Below are 22,232 nucleotides of genomic sequence, written 5' to 3' on the forward strand. Positions count from 1 at the left end.
GAGATACGCAAAGATTGATAACAAGTACTTGCCACATAAAACCAAAAACTTTAGTCAGCCTTAACAACACTTACTTCACAAAAATGGATAAAGAGTAGTATCAGTACACCACAAATGTTGGTAGACATCATCGTCCAACTAACATCAGTTTATGCAATACCATATAGCAATATGAATCAACATAATAATCTATTACAATAGCTTCACATGAAGTTCACATTCCTTTTATAACTTTCTCATCAAGTCCAATATTTCAATTAATTTTCTTATTTTGATTTAGATCCTAGAAAGTATTATAATGCCCTTGTCTTACGTTTAATAAATTCAAAAACCATCACTCGATAGTTTTAATTCACAATAATCATTAATCTTAATTTTCTCATAATTTATTATAGATTTCTCACCCACAACCCCAAAGTTTCAGCAACAAGCACAATGGTACATTTATTTATTCTCTGAAAATTTGGAAACTAATTAATGATTTAATAAACTAGTTAGGGATTATTCATGCTATACAAATTTACCCAATAAAAAAAATCAAGTAGTTCATAACCACAAATGATAGTCATCACCTATACTAATAAAACAACAATCACAGGGACATGTAAGTCATTAATAGGCATATCTAGGTCTAAACATCAAGGGCATAAAATCCACCAAATAGAGTTATTAATGTCAAGCTATCAAGGACATATAAGTCACCAAACAGATATATTAATTAATCACAAAACTATGTTATAATAAGCAACCATACAACATATAATCCATCAAGTAGAATTATCAAAGTCATTACAGAACCAAGTTATTGTATGCAGTCATATAAAAAAACTTGGATCTTGTCCGTACTGAATTCATGATTGTATAACCTCTGCACCTCATCAGTTTATCTCTAAAAATACCAAAACTCATACTAGTAAATATTTGTACACACATTCATGACTATCTGAAGACGCACTAGGATCTATGTACTATACTAGTATGGTTCTCAATCCATCATAACAATACTATGTTGGTGGTACCTAATCCATCATAATAATAATATCATACCGGCATGATACTCGATCTATCATAATAATATTGTATCAATGTGGTGCTATTTCATTAAAATATCACTTATATATAATCTCCCATTAGACCTGAGCCACTCATAAATAGGAAAGTATATATCAAAACTGTATCTCTCCCAATCTATCACAAGTTGATCTTACACTTTACTATCTCTCAGGGTAGTACAACTAGTGTACTTCAGTAACCTATAATTATTACAACAAGTACCAATAATTTACAGGTAGTGCATACAAACATTGTCAAGTCAACAACCAATCAATCATAGGTTATGTCTAAAGACTGATCAATAATTTTATACATTGTATGTGCAAGCATTGTCAAGAAAATAACCAATCAATCATAAATTATGTCTGAATATTAATCAATAGTCTCTCAATTTGGAAATACATAAGAAACTAAGTTAAGTTTGGCTCCACATAACATCTTTAAGTGTCTTTCTGTTTTTAAGAACAACTTTATACTAAGAACCATTACGTCCAATTTCTAAGCACTATGATACATCAGTAGTTATGATTACACATTTATGAGTAACACCTTAACCCCTTGTAAAGAAATTTATCTATGTCCAATGCACATAATTAACCACAGTTTATTCACCTTTCATATGAACTTTATTAACAATCATGTTTTCCCCTTGGGACTTCAACTTATAACTCTATTTCATACAGAATGCTCAGACCATAAAGGTAACTCATCTCAAGTAAAACTACCATTTAATATCACAAAACAATTGTTTTGTCAATACTACATATCATTCTAACACATTAAGTTCTTAATTTAGGTTCGTAGATACATAGTACATGACTCATCCACTATAATTCAGATTAGGTTTATTAGAAATTAATCACATTAAGCCAACCAAATGTACTTATTATGACACATGCAATTATTCTCACATAATTTCACATATTATCAATTCAAATACCATGTTTGAAGGCCTAATCATTATTTCTCCCATAAATTCTACACAGTATATACGGATCAAAGTCTACTACTCCTAAACCATAATCTACCTCAATCAAAATCGATCAAGTCAGCTAAATTTCAAAAGCCTTGAACTCTCTCAATCCTCAAAATATTAAAAATCTTAATCAACACAAAAAAAATATAATTAATTACTTACTCTTAAAATTCAAGCCTCAGGGATTTAACCCCTCTATTTCTAACTTTTTGTATAGCCTAAGGATCTAATTAAGGTTTTTCTCAATCATCTAATTGCCCTTAACTCCCATAATTTATGATCAAGATTAAAAATTTACACTAGAAAGTATTAAGTTACATCCTTGGAGCGATTCCAGATGATAACATCTAACCTAAGCTTTGTTTCCCTAAATTGATGAAACTAGGGTTTAACCCATGAATCCGCCACAACATTTGCCCTAATAATTCTAGGTAGTAGGGAATTTAAATGTAAAAAGGTGGATGTAAACACTTATCTCAATAAGGAAATCACCTTAGCCCTATGTGAAATTGCCTCTTAGTAGTCTAGAACAAATATTTTTAGTTTAGAAATAAGACTTACGAAATTTTTTAAGTATATATGATATTAATCTACGTGTCATCTATTGAAGTGGTCACTACCTTGCTATAGAGGTGCTAATGTAGTGAACTTGGGCTCTTTATGACTGTCCTACACTATATCACTATGACAAATGCAATGATACAATGATTACTAGCAGTCTCACTTAAGCAAAAAGCATGCCATAAACAAAAACTCAAGGAAAAACTAAATCTACCCCTACTTTACAAAATAACCATCGACTTAGGATATCATTAAATTATTCCAAAATGAAAACCTCTCTGAGTAGAGTCTACAATTTTTTTACCACCCCTAAACTTCCCACGAGAAGCTATGCCACTTGACCATCTCCTAAAAAACACAAAATCTCCAAACACTAACCCAACAACCACAATTTTCCACTAAGTACACTACATCAAATTCTTATTGAAAATCATATTTTCTAAGATTTTGTTACATCTCTTACTTAGGTAAATTTTAGTAGGTTACTTACGCCTTATATAACACTATTAATAATGGAATGGGTCATTACAGCTTGAAACATGTATGATATAATTTGGTTGTCATTGGGATATGTTTTTGTTATTTGTAGAGTTCATAGAACAATAATTATCATTTGAGTATTAAGATGATACCATTTAAGGTATTGTATATAAGGAGATGAAGATCTCTCATTTGTTGGTTTAATACTTATAAGGTGATACCATGTGGTACTAATATTTTGAGAGAATTATTAATGAAGGTAAAATTCATTTAAGAGAAGCTCTTTGCATCCTAAAGTAGGTACAAAGTGTATGTGGACTAGACAGTCAAGGGTATGAAATTTGTTAATACCTTTAAACTTTTCCATGCTCAAACCATAGTTAGACCTAAAAACCTGCAAAAAATTAAAGTTCTAAACTAGTACGACTCTAGGTATGATTCATACTATGGACCACAAGTCAAGAGATGACTCGTGGTATACTACTATACTTTTTACCTTATTGCTCCTCACCACAACTCATACAATGAGTTATGGAATGAGAATATGAGTCATATAATAACTCATATAGATGGGAACCCAAAAATTATCAAAATCACTTTATGACCATGACTTATTGTTTGAGTTATGCTATTAGGTACGAGTTAAACTATAACCCATATAGACTCTTTTAAAGCAAAATCATCCAACTCAGGTCCAGTAGACCATAATTCTTAGTATGACTTGTGGTATTAACCTATAAGTCATACTTTGATTCGCTAGTGACCATTTTATAAACAATACAACATATTCTTAAGGACCACTAGTCAAACAACAACTCGTGGTACCATAATATGATTCAAACAATAACTTATGAGATGCAGGTCCAACAATTTTAAAGTCATTTTTAAAAGGGAAAATTAGTTGTTCCCCCTCTCCTAAGTCCTTTACTATGTCATTTTACATTACTTTGAAGGATATTAAAGGTAAAATAATTGATTTTTCTCTTATTGATCGATTAAATAGTCCAAAACTAGAAATGAAAAAAGGAATGCTATCCAGGTTCAAAGTCTAAGGGGTCATCTTCTCAAGTTTTCATTCTAAGTTTCTAATCAAGAATCATCCGTAATCAGGTATGTGGGATATCAGTAAGGATTACTTTTAACCCTTATGTCCCAAAACTCTAGCTTTTCATTATTATTCTTATGAGCCCATGATTTAGGGTTTATACTCATTTATGCAAACTCTATGATTTTGAGTTGTTGCATGTTTCCTTATGATTTTGAATTGTGTTAAACCAATTGTGAATGATTTTTATTGTTCAAATTCTTAACTTGAAATCCAATAAATAATTTAGCATTACTTACCATAATTAATCATATTTTAGAATAAATTAGCATGAATTGATCCTATGATCACATAAATCAGTAACAATGAGCAAGACTAGTTCCAATATTTCAAAATTCTAATTAATTAGACAATTTGGTCTAGTTCATTATTAATTTCATATTTACATTTTATCCATTATGAGCAAATAATATACAATTCTAAAAGTAGTATTTAGAACTGGGCAAACATGGGTTTTAGATAACTCAAGTACCAAAATGACGTGTTATCATAGGTCTTATTTAGCCCTTAAAGGCTCAATTTATTAGATCCACCTAAGTTAAGGCATTGTACTGATAGCAAGGTATAAAGAATTCTTTTTTCAAATATAAGCCAAATGTTGAACTCAATAATTTGTCACATAGTTTATGGTCGAAAATAGCCTCTCTACTTATTCGGAGGTAGTGATATGGACTGCGTATATTTTACCCTTTCCAGACCCCACTTGTTGGGAATACACTGGATTTGTTGTTTTTGTTGTTGTTGTTGAAAAAACTTCCTAGAAATGATTTAAATACATAAATGTGCATGACCTAGTAGTTTCTAGTTAGACATAATAAATTTACATATGTTCAAATGACAACTTTTCAATCATTATTTATAAACTAGTGGGTCAATGTACTTTAGTTTTATAGCATGACTTACATACGTTTTATATGACTTTCATATATTAGATGCTCAGTACATTCGACAGTGATAACCACATACTTTCTTTTGCACTATATCCTACCATGATATAAGTTTAGTTGCTCATTCTCATCCACATAGTTAGATATATTCCTAATTCTCAGTTTAGCGTACTTGGCAAGTCATCATGATTCGGGGATAGTTGATGTTATTTTATTATTTCTAGTAATTTAGTATTTAAGTTAGCTAGGACTTGTCCCAAGAACTTATCTTAGTTATTAGAGGCTTTCAGACATAATTAGATTACTTCAATTGGGTCCAATATTCTTGTCCGAAACTTTAGCATTCTTTTAGTTTGAGATTCAGTTCTAAAGTTTCCTTGTACGTTCATAGTTTATGCTTCCATAGAGAATTTATATTCAAGGTTGTAGTGGTATGCTAGTATCAATTGTTAACTTAGGATCATTCATGGTTCTCAGTACCATATCTAATACGGGTTGTAGACTTGAGTCATAAAGAAATTGGCATCATAGCACTAGGTTTAAGAGTCCTAGGATGTTCGAAAAATCATATTTGGTAAAGTCTTTTTCATAAGTGTGAAGTGCTCCACAATTATGAGGGAGAGGCTACGAGGTATACTAGGAAACTTCCCCTTAATTTATGTTCTATATCATGCAATAGAGTTTAACTCTTTTTATTCCTCTAATTCATGCTCTGTATATTTCAGATAATGCCTCCATGCATAAATAATGAATGAGGAAATATTTAGAATAATAATCCCTTAGCACCAGTGAATCAACCTCAGAATAACAATGTCACTGAAGCTAAATTTTGAAATACCATCTGATGTTGAATTAGGCTATGCAAACTCAAGTGAACCAGTAAGTAGCAGTTTTGGCTAATCTAAATGATGGGTTACTGGTTGTTAAGTTAGGGACTTATTTGTATGAACCTGCTAGAGTTCTTTAGGTTGAATATGGAAAAAAAACCGATTGAACTTTATAGATTATGTGAAGAAAATTCTTTAGTTTATGCGAGTTTCTGTGGTTGAGAGGGTCGAGCTAGATTCTAATAAACTCAAGGATATGGATTAATTATAGTATATTCAGTAAAAGGGTAGTCATGGAAAATTATTCATGTAATTTAAGATGACTTTGTGGATGCCTTTCTTGATCGGTTATTTCTAAGAAAGTTGAGGGAGATAAAGGCTAAAAGTGTTTGAACTTAAGGAAAGGATTAAGGTTAGTAGAAGAATATGGCTTGAAGTTTACTTTATTTTCTTGGGGTTCTCCAAAGATGGTGATCAAGCCAAGGAAAAAAAGATTAAATTTGTTCTTGGGGTTTCTGACTTGGTTAAGAAGTGATAGACTACTATTTTTACTGGAGATAATGATCTCTAGGTTTATGTTTCATGCCCAATAAAATTTGGAAGACAAATTAAAGGAGATATAAAGGGAGAATAAGAAGGCTAGAATAGGTAACTTCGAGTAAAGCCAACAGACATCCTATGGTGGGAACCGATATCTTTCTAGCAGAGGCTGACAAGACCTGTACCTTCATTATCTAGTACTTTATATCTAGCACCTAGACTCCAACTTATTAGAAAGGTAGAGCATCAAGCTTTTGTTCTAACAAAATTGTACTTACTCGACATGTAGTAAATATTATAGGAATTACCTTGGGGGAGAGCAGATATGCAAGGATCATTGTTTTGGTTATAGTTAGACAATCCATTAGTTAAAGGATGTTCCCTCTAATAATAAGGGAAATGGGGATGGTCGGGCATAATCTACTTCTTCAGTAGCTTCAGTAGGTCGCCCAACTCAGTAGGGTGTTTTTTCTAGTGAAGGCAGTGGTCAGTGTCAGAACTATTTTTATGCAATATCATGTTTTCAATATCATGATAGCTCACCAAGTACAGTCATAGGTATGTTACAGGTCCTTTCTCATGGTATGTATGTTTTGTTAGACCTAGGGTCCACTTTGTCCTTTGGACACCTTATTTTGCCTTTACGTTTGGAGTCAGTCCTGAACAGCTCCTAGAACTTTTTTTATTTCCATTCCAATAATCTAGTTATTCATAGATAGATGGGGGTATAGAACTACATAATTTCAGTCTTCATAGAATCACCGTAACTGAAGTAGTAGAGTTAGAAATGAATTACTTCGATGAAGATGTTCTAAAACAAGTACACATTTATAATCATTATGTAGACACACAAACACTAACCTATACAAAAAAGCAAGTTTCCTCATTCAAATTATCGAATGTATTTATGTTCCATCCATATTAAAGTGTATCTCCATCATCAGTGCAAACCTGTAAGAGAGGAAAATTGAGCTAGATATCTCTTCATCTTCTTTTAACTAGTACAAAAAGCTAGAAGCTCATAAACCCTTTTTCTAGATAGGAATTTATGCACATCTTCTTTGAATATAATTCAGTCCAAAGAACTATATCTTTAGAGCATAATCATTATGTGGATCATTAGCTATTAAATTCTTCTCATATACAAAGCATGAGCTATAGGGACTTGGTGCAATACCCCATGTCAAAATTCCACTTTACAACGTACGAATCATTTCCATGAGTCGTACATACAACCTATGAGTCGTATGTTGTAGCCGTATCCAAGATAGTGTAAAATAGTTAACATTCTGTTTTAGGTACAACTTGACCCTTTAGAGTCATAAAATTACTATTCAAGTCATATGAAGATGAGTTATAAAGTCAGTAGCCTAGGTTCTCTAAGTTTTTGTCCAAGTCTCGAGTGGGGGGATACAATTCGTATTGTGATGTTACTAGTCATATGTTTAGACTCCTATGTTGGCCAGTGTATACCATTATGAGCCTGCCAAGCTTACCATTCTTGAGGCTACCTCGTACCTTCATGTCATAGCCCGAGCCGAGGCCTTGGCTATGAAAGGCATCTCGAACCACAAAGGCTTGAGAGACCCCATAACATGCTATCATGAACATAATCCATACATACATTAAAGTACGAATGATATGATAGTGTTCTATGGAAACTTATAATCAAACTGTGTCCAAAAGTTTTGACAACATAATACTTACATCTTGTCTACGAAGCATCTATTGAATACTAACTGAGTAGGTCGGGACAAGGACCCTGGCCGAACCATAAAATAACTAAACTAACATAAGAATAAACTACCTTCCGAAGCAAGGGAGGCTCACCAACTATGAACTCTTGGAACAATCTACTGGTTTGCAGGATCATAAGACTGGGCCTTAAAACATTAAATATAGGGGCTCAATACTTGAAAGTACTGGTATGTATAACAATCAAAAATAACATATATTTTATATAACATAAGTGAGAGAATTTCATAAATCAATTTAGCATAAGGTAATTGAAAACACATGGGCATAATTTGATGAGCTTCAAAATATTTTCTTGAAATCATGAATCAACTCTATGAGCTTCAAAACATTTTCTTGAAATCATGAATCAACTATTTCATTCTCTAATGAGCTAAATGGTACACCGTACAATCTATAATTTCACGGCTATATGGAATCCGCCCTTGACTCAGTGGCCAAGCCCCCAACCCAAGTTTACCGCAAGGGCTGGAGTCTCTGCATCTTTACTATGCTACAAGGTTGTTGCCATTGTACAATCCCCTATTTCAGGGCAGCATAAAAACCCGTGTTTGTAAATCACAGTTTTGGGCTATGAGTTATATGAACTCGTGCCTTCTTCGGATAATATCTAACTCTCTTAATCCCCCATTTTATACTTTTAAAATCATTCTTTTAGACTCTAAAAATTATTCTTTCTTCTTATAACTGTCTCTTTCTTATTTTGTTTAGGTCACATCATAAATAGGGTATCGTCATACCATACTTTCAAGTCCTTCATTTCATACTACAACATCTCATTTGCCCTTCTTATTTCAAAGCGTATTATTAACCACCCAAAATATTTAAAACAAATCAGGCAAAAGTTTATACTTCAAAAGCATATAAAAACAAAACACTTTCTCTCTTCTATGCTTTACCTACGGTGGTCTCTTTTATCAATCACATACAAGTTCTTTATTAGGAAACATGAGCATTCATAAAACAAGAATAAAACCCCTCTCATTCATTTATAAAGCAATAAAAACCCATAAACATTATCAAAATATGTAAGCTCATACTTTTTAATCATTAGTCTAAACAATTCACAAAAATTGTTAAGACAATGATTTTCATAACAAGAGAGAGAATTCCCTAAATCATGATTTCATATAAATTTTCATACTCTTAACGTCCAAAAACATGAACATAATTCAAGTTTAGGAAAAACCCCATGGTTTAAACAAGATTTCATCATAAATTAGGGTTCCTAACACATGCTCTCAAAACAATCTTAAATCTTATAATACGTGCGTACATATGTACTTTAGATTTTGTAAAAACTTTAAAAATTATGCCCATCAAATTTAGGATAGCCCCACATACCTTTTTGAAGAACCAAAATGGTGATATCATAATCCAAGCCTTGGAAGCTTGGGTTTTTAAAAGAAACCTTAACTTTCTCTCTTGAGAGTGAGAGGAGAATGAACCTTGAGAAACTAACATGATGATGGGAAAAATAGTGTTTAAGCCATGTTTTAAGTCGTGGGGCTGGGTTTCAAGATTAGGAAACGACCAAAATACCCCCTAAAGAAATTGAATAAAAATTGTAGGAAGTTTTAGTTGATGACTTAGTTGATAGCTTGTCAAGTAGTTGATGGCTTATCAACTAAGTCGTCAACCCATAGATTTACTTAGAACCTTCCTATTTAAGGGTTACGACATGGTTGATAGCTTGTCAACTAGTTGACGGCTCTTCATCCCAAGTCATCACCTTATTGTTGGATTTGAACTCTTGTTGTTTAAGGTTGACGACGAGGTTGACAGCTTGTCAACTAGTTGATGGCTTGTCGACCCAAGTCATCACTTTGTAGCTGGATTGAATCATATTATGGTCAAGGCTGACGATAAGGTTAATAGCTCATCACTTAATTGATGGCTATCATCTCAAGTCATCACCTTGTTGATACACGGACACACTGAGGTAAAATAGGCATAACTTTTTACTCTGATATTGGATTAAGGTTAGACAAGTTGACTTGCAAAGAAGACTCAAAGATCTTTGATTTGGTATATCATAGCACACGTAACTTATTATATTCTAGGAGTAATGATAGTTTTATTGTGACCCAAGTTGAAACGTTCACAAAAGCTTAGTTGTAAGAAAAGTTCTCGACTCGTCTTTGAATTAAGTGATTTTTGTGACCTCTACTCATATTCAAAAGTATTCCCACACTATAGAATTTATCATCACACATATATTAACAAGGAATCATTGGGTGTGGGTCTATATGCATAGGAATGACGGTTCCAATTCTAGCCCGAAAATGCAGGGTATTATATTTTCTCCCCCTTGGAATTATTAGTCCTCGAATGATGGGTAGGAACTTATTGAAGCTATTGAAGTATGGAATAAAGGAAGTAACCTCACATTAGGAATTCTATTTTCCACAACAAAACATATATAGGAATTTAAGAAGATCTTCATGACATAAAAGTCCATCTCCTACTTTCCCTCTTCACCTATCATCTTAGCTCGAGAAATCACATCAAAATTTTCACATTCAAGAACATGTACTACCCCTAACTAAAACATTTCTATGCTTCTACAACCACTACCATACTAACATACGGAGGGTCATTAAGGGACCTAAGCATAAGTATCACAAATGAGAGTAACACTATTTGATTATAACTTATACTTATTTCACTACTCAAATGGGACACAAGACATAGACTTGATATAATAGGCATGAAGTGCTTTATATATCAAATGTCTAGATAATAGATAGAGAGTCGTTTGGGTATACATATACTACAATATGAGTTTATAGGACTGAGCTTATTGTGAGAAAGATGAGCACATATATCATGAGTTGTGTAACATAAGGCTGAAATTCATGAAGTTAATGATTGGGAAAAGAGTTAACACTTGAAGATATTGCTTCTTCTTTTCAAAGCTAAGATAGTCATGAGTTTTCATGAACCTTATCACTTTGGCTAATCCCAACATAACATGAATAGGTAAGAAAGCATAGTTCCTTAAAACTAAATATGATGTGAGATATGGATCTGTGGGTCATGAGCATCACAACATAAAGCTTGAATACTTGAAAGCTTTGATTACTGAGAGACACTATTTCTTCTAGTCTCGAGGTTAGAACATGGATAGATGTGCATAGAGAAATCGAATCATAGGCATAGGCATGACTTGAATACATAACATAAGACATTAGTAGAATCACCTCTTAAATTAAAGTAGGAGGAGATTGCTTAAATAGGAATAGATTTTCCATGAAACTTCCTAGAAACTTTCCATCATGAGAAAATTCAAGTACTACCTTAGTCTCTTATCTCCCCCTTAGATCAAAGTCACAATCCTAGGATTATGGACATAACCTCTTAATAAATCAATAACCACAACTGTCAACACAATGGGGTATCACCACATACATAATCGCTAAACTCTCCCTAATAAACTATACTCTAAAGGCTTTGTTTTCTGAAAATGCTACTCTTAACTTTTACTAGCCTCTATAGACATCACCCTAAAACTCACACTCTCATGAGAAAACTTATCTACACTCCTTATCACATAAAAATTCATCCTCTACCACTTAACATACTCTCATTAAACCTCCACCTCCAATCGCATTACTTACAACTTAATAAAATTTGTAGAACTACCGAAGGTGCACAATGCCTATCTATATTTTCCTCAATTCATCTCTAAAGAACATCATATAACATCTCCCTAAACTTTTCCATACTATGAAACTTCCGAACACAGGCTAGATGTACATGACACTCATACTCAGAAAACCTTATCTAACAATATGCTACCTGGGGGTTCAACTTAATCATATATACTTATGCTTTTATCCACTTAATGACTCAACCACATTATCTACTCCCTTTTCCATGAGTTTCAAACCTAGGATATTTCACGCATTACATCAAATCCACTAATTCATTCCCATAAAATATGCATTATCAATCTTAAGCTACTATTCTTACCACCATACTCCACATCTAAAGTCCAAGCCTATAGTATAGCATCATTCATGTACCACCAATAAAGCATGCCACATACTACTAATCCATCAAATTAAGAAAATAACCTGAATACCTCATTTCACTTAACTACGACCTACAATCACATCCTCTTCATGACATTACTACTACACCTCAGAATCTACTGCATACCTTCTCACACACAGTACTAGTTTACAACTACTAGAGAGAAGACAATCAAGGGGGAGGGGGTAAGGTCACATAAAAAGGATAGTCAATCTTAATCTCATAATATAACTCATTACCATCTATTAACATATTCTACTTTCTCACATCCTCCTTTACTTACCCATATATACATGCCCACTATCTTAAAATTCCATAAAAACCACTAAGTCTTCCCCAAGTCATTCTGTACTTATAACTTATTGGCTAACCTACCCTTTTTTTCGTTTACCATCTATAAATGATTTCTTCAACCACCATAACTATCCACTCTGGGCTCCTTCCCTATTTTGAATAACTAACAATCATAGTTAATCACTTCCCTCATAGACTATCATATAATATATAACTCTTGCTACAACATCAGTATATCACTATAAAATGGCAAATCTCTCTTTGGTCAATGGTTATACAACTAAAACTAGCTTATTTATACAAAAGTCATCCTTACTCTGACTTCTAAACTTAGGACTTTATATCACTATCTTCTAGACTATCTTACGACCAATAGGTCATGACACTTTATAACATACTACCACTCAGGTGGAAATACTGTTCCAATATTCTGACATATATCTCTACCCTTAAGCATGACATTTGCAACAAGGATTCTAAAAGGGATTGGAATACACTTCGTACCTCAAGCTCAAATGCATGACTGATATATATATAGGGGTATAAGCTTATATCAATACATTCTAAAGCACTAATGGACTCGTCTCAAGTCCTCGTGCAACTTTATAACCTCATTGATGACTAAATTAGAAAGGACCAAATCACTTAGACACTAAGCTTTAACACTTATATCATTTCGACAATGAGACATGACTAATAGGATTATAAAAAGGAAGGAATTTGGATAACTTTCATAAGAATGACACAATAGCACAAAATAGAGTATGAAAGAATGGGAAGCATCTTCTAAATGCCTCGTAGCTTCCTCCTTATAAATGTGGTGCGCTACACACCCATAAAAAAACTCTAATCGACACAACTTCATAAAAACCCTAGGTACATGAACAGATCTCTAATATTAAGTTTGTCATGATCCAAGTTGAGGCCCTGTCTATGATGGGCATCCCAAAACACAAAGCCCCGAGAGAGCCCATAACATGCAATCATGAACATATCCCATACATACATCAAAGTACGAAAGATATGACACTGTTCAATAAAAATTTATAATCAAACTGTGTCCAAAGTTTTGATAACCTAATACTTACATCTAGTCTATGAAGCTTCTACTGAATACTAACTAACTAGGCCGGGACAAGGCTCACTAAGTTTGAACTCTTGGAATAATCTACTAGTTTGTAGGACCATGGGACTGAGCCTTAAAACATGAAATATAGGGGGTTAATACTCGAAAGTACTATTACGTAGAACAATTCAAAAATAACATATATTTTATACAACATACATGAGAGTATTTAATAAATTAATTTAGCATAAAGTAATTGAAAAGACATGGGAATAATTTGATGAGCTTCAAAATATTTTCCTGAAATCATGAATCAACTCTTCCTTTCCATACTGAGCTAGATGGTACACCATATAATCTATAATTCCACGGGCTATATGGAGTCCTCTCTTTACTCGGTGGCCAAGCCCCCAGCCCAAATTTGCTGCAAGGGATAGAGTCTCCACATCTCTACTATGCTACAAGGACGTCACCTACGTACAATCCCCTATTTAGGGCAACATAAAAACCCATGTCGGTAAATCACAATTTTGGGCTATGAGTTATCTGAATGCGTGCCTTCTTCGGGTAACCACCTAACTCTCTTAAGCACCTATTTTAGACTCTTAAAATCATGCTTTCTTCTTATAACTCTTTCTCTCTTATTCTATTTAGGGCATATCATAAATAGGGTATCATCATTCTCAGACTTGTAAGTCCTTCATTTCATATCACAACATCTCTTCTGCCCTTTTTATTTCAAAGCGTATTATTGACCGCCCAAAAGGTTTAAAATAAATGAGGCAAAAGTTCATACTTCTAAAGAACATGAAAACAAAACACTTTCTCTTTTTTATACTTTATCTATAGTGGTCATCTCTTTTATAAATCACATGCAAGTCCTTCATTACAAAATATAATAATTTATCAAACAAGAAGAAAACCCCTCTCATTCATTCATTAAACAATAATAACCCATAAACATTAACAAAATATGTAAACTCAAACATTTAAATTATCTGCGTAAACAATCCACAAAAATTATTAAGACAATGGGTTTCATAACAAGTGAGGTAATTCCATAAATCATGCTTTCATATAACTTTTCATACTCATAATATCCATAAACATGAACATAATTCAAGTTTAGGAAGACCCCCTTGGTTTAAACAAGATTTCATCATAAATCAGGGTTCCTAATGGATGCTCCCAAAATACTCTCAAATCACATAATACATGCGTACATATAAACTTTAGATCTTGTAAAAACTTTAAAACTTATGACCATGAAATTTACAACAATCCCACGTACCTTTCTGATGAAAAAAATTTATGATATCTCAAATCAAGCCTTGGAAGCATGGGTTTTTAAAAGAAACCCTAACTTCTCTCTTGATTGTAAAAAGGAAAATGAATGATGAAAAACTGATATGATGATGGGAAAATAGTGTTTAAGCCCTGTTTAATGTCATGGGGTGGGGTTTTAGGGTAAGGAAAAGACTAAAATACCCCTAAAGAAATTGAATAAAAATTGTAGGAATTTTTAGTTGATGACTTAGCTGATCGCTTGTCAACTAATTGATGGATTATCAATTAAGTCATCAACCCATAAATGGAATTGGACCCTTGCTATTTAACGGTGATGATGTGGTTGATAGTTTGTCAACTAGTTGATGACTTTTCATCCCAAGTCGTCACCTTATTTTTGGATTTAAACTCTTGTTGTTTAAGTTTGACGATGATGTTGAAAGCTTGTCAACTCAAGTAGTCACCTTGTAGCTGGATTAAATCATATTCTAGTCAAATCTGATTATGAGGTTGATAGCTCTTCACTTAGTTGATGGCTTATCACCTTAAGTTATCATCTTGTTGACAGACGGATACGTTAAGGTAAACAAGCATAACCTTCTACTCTAATATTGGATTAAGGTGAAACCAGTTGTTTTGGAAAAAAGACTCAAAGATATTTTATTTGGTATATAATAGGATATGTATCTCATTATATTCTAGGAGTAATGATCATTGTAAGGTGACCCAACATTAAACATTCACTAAATCTTAGTCGTTAGAAAAGTTCTCAACTCGTCTTTGAGTTAGGAGATTTTTATGACCTTTACTCATATTTAAAAGTATTCCCACACTATAGACTTGATCATCCCACATATATTAACAAGGAATTATTTGGTTCGGGTCTATATGCATAGGAACAACGGTTCAAATTCTTGCTCAAAAATGTGGGGTGTTACATTTCACCATAAGAGTCATATGGTAGACTCTTAAGATTGGCAATCAATTTCTGTAAAATTCAATTAAAAGGACTTTTGTTTTTTCCCCTCTATTAAATCTCAACCCATGACTTATAGCCTAAAATAAAGTGTTATTGTCCTTTAATTTCAGTTAATTAACAATACTTTCCTCCTCCCAACTTCAAGATCATCAATATTAGGGTTTTTCTGACCAAGTCATCTTTCAAGTCTCAAAGTTCAAGCTCTCTTTACAGGTCAAGAGATTCCAAGTATGTGGGGTTTATGAACAAAGTTATTTTTTCATCCTTGTGGCTAAAAAGCATGATCTTATGATTGAATTTACTTATTTTGAATTAGGTTTCATACATAAAAATCCATATTCTTAAAGTATGACATTACCATATGATAGAATGTTTTAAGTGTGTCGAGGTTTACATATATTCATGTTTTGACTTGTCAGATTTATATTGTGATTTGGATTTCATCATCTTGACTGGGATTTTATTGAAAGATTTCAAGATGATTATTGACCATAAAGTATTGGTTTGAATTTCTATGAAATAAAGCCATACTTTCAATTCCTAAGTACAAGCACTGAGTTTACAAGAAGTTTATGTTCTTAAGCTCCATAGATATGTTCTATAACATGATTTAAAGAACGATTGATATTTTAATCAAAATATAAGACATGAAATCCACAACTGTTCATCCTGATTATGATTAAAGTAAACAAAATCATAACTAGTTTTTATTGTATAAACTCTTATGCTATTATAAGGTGAATTTCTTAAGTATGAGCATATATGTATTCTGGGAGTAGTATTTAGCAATGAGAAGGGAATGTGAATGAACGTATCCTAAATTCATGGAAACTATGAGCCACCATAGGTTAAACTTTTTCCCAATATGGATGAAGTATAGTGATCACTTAAGTTAAGGTTTTATACTAATAAAAAGGGTAGAACAGCTCTCCGTAACATGGGTTAGTTATTGGACTCCATGGTAGCTTACATGGTTTATGTAGATTAAAAGAATCTCCCACAAGATATAATAATAGTAAATATTTTAGAAACTATGTGTTATGGCTAAGCTTATTCGTATGATTCATTATCCACGTTTTATTATCTTATAGTCTTCAGGTTTATTCAAGCCCAAGGTGAGTCATTTACGCTTAGCATGCATCATTTGAAAATTTATATATATATATATAGTTAGTTAGTTAGTTAGTTAGTTAGTTCTTGTTTTACTTAGGCATTTACCCCCACATACTCAGTACATTCTAGAGGTACTGACCCACATATATGTCTATGTGCTACATTTTCTTATAATGTAGGTTTTGGTGCTCGTTTCCAGCAACATGATTGACTATGGTCATTATCATCTACGTCTTAAATTTTGGTGAGTCCTTATAGTCCGAGGACCCAGCTTGTAAGACTTCTGTTCATTAATACAAGTATTTTAGTCTTTGATTTTTGATTAAGTTTAGGTTGGCTAGGGTTTGTCTTAGTAGCTCTCAAGTAGTAGTAGAGGCTTTTCAGAATGTGTATATTTTAAGTTCAAGGAGTTTATTTAAGGTTTCCAAAGTTAAAGTTTGGTTTCTATATGGTAGTTCACTTTTCATGGGAGTTTCAAGCTTAATAGAAATCATGGGTTAACTTAGGGCTATTCATAGTCTTAATCACCATGTGACATCCAGGGAGTACTTTTGAGGTGTTACAAACTTAGTATAAAATCCTAAGATTTGAAGAGTCCTAGGGAGTCGGAAAAGCCACGTTATGTTGAGTCTTGATCATGAGTGTGAACAACACCATTTTATGAGCAAGAGGCTACGGAATGAGTTTGGAGTCATCATTTTTTTCATGATCTATCCTACTTACAAATGTATCTATCTACCTTAAGTCATGATTTTATGTGACAAAATATGCCTCCTCACTGAGCCAAAGTACGTAGATATGGTGATCAACCTCCCTAACATGCCGACCCTCTGAATGAGAATGTATCTTATACTGAATTTTGGATTGCCTTTCAAGCATTGGCCCAAGCTATGAATGTTAATGTTCAGGGGCATCAACAGGAAACAGTCTTACTTCAGCAAAATGGTAATTTATCTGCATTCCAGATTTGGGACATTATGATGATGAATCCACCTAAGTTTCATAGGTCAAGGATGGATAAGGATCATTAACTCTTTGTTGATGAGGTGAGAAAGATCACTAAGATTTTGCATGTTACTGAAGAGGAGAGTGTAGATCTGGCCTTCTATAGGCTAAAAGATGTTGCTTATTATTAGGTCACTATATGGAAGGATGGTAGGGGTGAGAATGCAGCTCCTACAGGTTTGCAAGTTTTTTAGAGTGTTTTTCATAGGTTCTTTCCTCATGAGATAAGGGAGAAAAAAGTGGAGGAGTTCATGAACCTAAGGCAGGGTTCTATGATAGTGAAGAAGTACTGCCTTAAGTTCACTCTACTAACTACATATGCCCCAGAGTTGTTATTTAATTCTAGAGCTTGTATGAGGAAGTTTGTTACTAGGGTATCCGATTTGGTGGTCAAGGGGTGTAGGACTACCATGTTGATTAAGGATATGGATATTTCTCAGTTGATAATTCATGATCAATAGGTTGATATTGAAAAATTAAAGGAAATAAAGAAGAGAAATAAAAGAGCTAGGACTAGACAAATTAAGTATAGTCAGCCAAGGTCTGGAGGGGGAAGCCGTTCATAACTTTAGGGTCATTCATTAGTTCATGCACTAGCTTTATCCAGTGACCCTGTATCCAAAACCAGGCAGGAGCAGTGAGTCAAGACTCCAAATTCTAGGTCTTAGAATAGTGTAGTCGGGAGGACCAACTACAAGACATATCGAAAGTGTGGCAGGACCTATCTTGGTGAGTGTTCAAAGGGAAAAGAGGGTTGCTATTATTGTGGCATGTTGGGCCACTGGGTCAAGGAGTGTCTATATTCTATGAAAGGAAGTAGAGATTCTTATCCTCAAACTCAAGCTATAAATCTAGCAGCTCAGCCAGGCCACCCAGTTCCTCCTCAGGGTGCGTCATCCAGTACTGATGGCGATCAGCGCCAAAATTGGTTCTATGCTTTGCCCTTCCGCCAAGACTAGGAGAGTTCACCAAATGTTGTCACTGGTGCATTTTATGCCTTTCACCTTGAGTATATGTGTTGTTAGACCCGGGATCGAATCTCTCTTATGTAACTCCATTAGTTGCTGTAGATTTTAGGGTAGGTCCTGAAAATCTCTCTAAGCCCTTCTCAATTTCCACCCCAGTGGGTGAGTCAGTTGTTGCTAGGTGAGTCTATAGGGAGTGTCCTATTACCATTCTTTATAAAAAAACACTAGTGGACCTAATAGATTTAGAGATGGAATATTTTAATATTATTGTTCACACGGATTGGCTTCATTCATGCTATGCATCAAAAGATTATTGCACCCACGTGGTGAAGTTTCTGTTTCCTAGTAAGGCCATTTTTGAATGAAAGGGTAGTTCTATGTCTCCCAAAAGTCGTATGATCACTTATCTTATGGCTAGAAAGTTAATATCAAAGGGTGCATCTACTATTTAGTTTAAATCAAAGATACTAAGTCTGAGCCCCAGCAGTTCAATCAGTTTGTGTAGTCAATCGACTTCCTGAGTTTTTCCCTAAAGATCTTCCAGGGGTACCTCTAGACAAAGAAATAGAATTTGGTATTAATCTTCTTCTAGATACTTGTCCCATATCTATTCCTCTATATCCTATGGCTCTAACTAACTTAAAGAGTTAAAGGAGAAGCTTAAATACCTCTTGGATAAAGTTTTGATAATGCCCAGTGTTTTCCTGGGGTGCTCTAATCCTTTTCGTGCGCAAGAAATTTGGAACTCTCAGAATATGAGATGGGTCCTCAAACTTTTATTAGAGTGAAAATGGAGCAGGGTCTATAGGGATTCTGGGATGAGATGGAAAAGATCTTTCAGGTGATGCAAGCTACTAATGTAGAGGGGGTTGATGAACCTCAGGTAGGGAAGGATATTAGTAAAGAAATATGCTTTGAATTTTTATCAGCTATCAAGGTATGCTCCTGATTTGGTTGCTGATATGAGGTCAAGAATAAAGAAGTTCGCTTCTAGATTGAAAAGGTATTTGATTCTGGAGAGCAAGATTGCCTTGCTAATTAAAGATATAGACATCTTGAGGTTGACTATTCAAATATAGCAGGTTGAGGATGAGAAGAAGAAGTAGGCAGAGATCGAGGATATACAAAGAAAGAGGAGCAGGTTTTTTAATCAGGTATATGCTCAGTATCAGAGTGGTAGTGATGGTGGCAATTGGAAGAAAAAGAATTAGGGGAGTTCTGGTTCCTTTTCTGTTAGTGCTTCTGATCAGTCTGGAGATAGGCATCATCAAGGTGGTGACAATTCTCGAGCATAGGTTGCCTAATCTTAGGCAAGTGGAGGTCAGTCAGCTTTTTTGTGTCCTTCTTATTAATTTAGGTATTTTTCTCATCGAGGCTATTGTGAGGAAAGAAAGGACAAATGCTTCAAGTGTGTCCAAGTAGGCCATCATCTCAAGGATTGTCCAATTAATAAGGTTGCTACGGGGGGATATAAGATTCTTGTGGCTTCATCTTTTATTCCTACACTTGGTGGGGTGGCATCTTCTTCTGTTACTGCTCCTAGTTCTAGTATTGGTCGGAATAGGTTGTATGCTTTGGCATCCCGATAGGAATTTGAGGCATCACCTGATGTTATAACTTGTATGTTACAACTTTTCTCTCATGACGTATATGGTTTTCTAGATCTACGTGACTCCATATGTGACTGAGTCTTTTTAATTGATCCAAACATTATCTTTGATCTTTTTTTGTTTCTATCCAGGTAGGTGACTCTTTATTGCTAAAAGAGTCTATAGGGTGTGTGCAGTTTTTATTGGTAGCAAGAAGACCATGTCGGATCTGTTTAAGTTGGACATAGTAGATTTTGATGTAATTCTAAGTATGGATTTTTTGCATTCTTATTATGCATCTGTAGATTGTCGGACCCATAAGGTTATATTTAAGTTCCCTGGTGAACTGATTATAGAATAGAAATATAGTTCCTTAGCTCTTAGGGAGAAGTTTATTCTTATCTTAGAGCTCAGAGGTGAATCTTTAAGGGTTATCTTTATCACTTGGTCCAGGTTAAGGATTATAACTCGAAAGGTCCTTCTTTATTGTCAGTCCCTATGGTTACTGAGTTTCCAGCGGTCTTTTTAGATGATCTTCTTGGTGTTCCTCCGGATAGAGAAATAGAGTTTGGTATCGATTTGCTTTCTAATACTCATCCAATTTTTATTCCTAGGAATAGAATAGCTCAGGTTGAGTTGAGGAAACTCAAGGAGCAACTTATGAATTTTCTGGATAAGGTGTTTATTTTTCCTAGAGTATCTCCATAGGGTGCACCAGTGTTGTTTATGCGCAAGAAGAATGGTTCCCTTCGGATGTGCATTGACTACAGATAGTTGAACAAGGTGATGGTTAAAAAGAAGTATCCTTTCCTGAGGATAGATGATTTGTTTAAATACTTATAGGGTGTCAAGTTCTTCTCTAAGATAAATCTTCGGTCCGGGTACCATCAACTTAAGATTAGGGAGGTGGATATTCTTCAGAAGGCTTTTCATACCAGGTATGGTCATTTTGAGTTATTTATGATGTCATTTGGATTGACTAATGCTCTGACAGCATTTATAGACTTGATAAAAAGGGTGTTCAGCCAGTATTTGGATGTTTTCATCATTTTGTTTATTTATGACATTCTGGTTTATATGAAGAGTGAGGTGGATCATGCTAATCACCTCCGTGTGGTGTTGCAGACCTTAAAGAAACAAATATTGTATACCAATTTCCCTAATTGTGAGTTTTTGTTGAACACTGTGACTTTCTTAGGCTATATTATTTCTAGTGATGGGATCATGGTGGATTCACAGAAGGTTGTTGTGGTGAAAAGGTGGCCAATTCCCATGACTCCATCTGATATTCAGAGTTTCTTGGGTTTCGACGGGTATTATAGGCAATTTATGGAAGGCTTTTCTTCGATAGCTTCTCTTTTGACTAAATAGACTCAGAAAAAATTTAAGGTTTCTTAGTCAGATTCTTGTGAAGGGTGTTTTGATAAGTTAAAGGATAAGTTGATTATTATGGATTATTGTGACGTATCTTGAGAAAGGCTTGGTTATGTTTGGATGTAGCATGGGAAGGTGATTGCTTATGCTTCCAGGCAGTTAAAGAAATCCGGGAGAAATTATCCTACTCATGATTTAGAGTTGATGGCAGCTGCATTTACTTAAAAATATAGCGGCATTTTTTGTATGGTGTTCATGTGGATATCTTTTCTAATCACAAGAGTCTTTAGTACTTGTTTACTAAGAAAGAGCTTAATCTCAGGCAGAAAAGGTGG

The sequence above is a fragment of the Capsicum annuum genome, chromosome 1 (assembly GCF_002878395.1).
Source record: "Capsicum annuum cultivar UCD-10X-F1 chromosome 1, UCD10Xv1.1, whole genome shotgun sequence".
Classification (NCBI taxonomy): domain Eukaryota; kingdom Viridiplantae; phylum Streptophyta; class Magnoliopsida; order Solanales; family Solanaceae; genus Capsicum; species Capsicum annuum.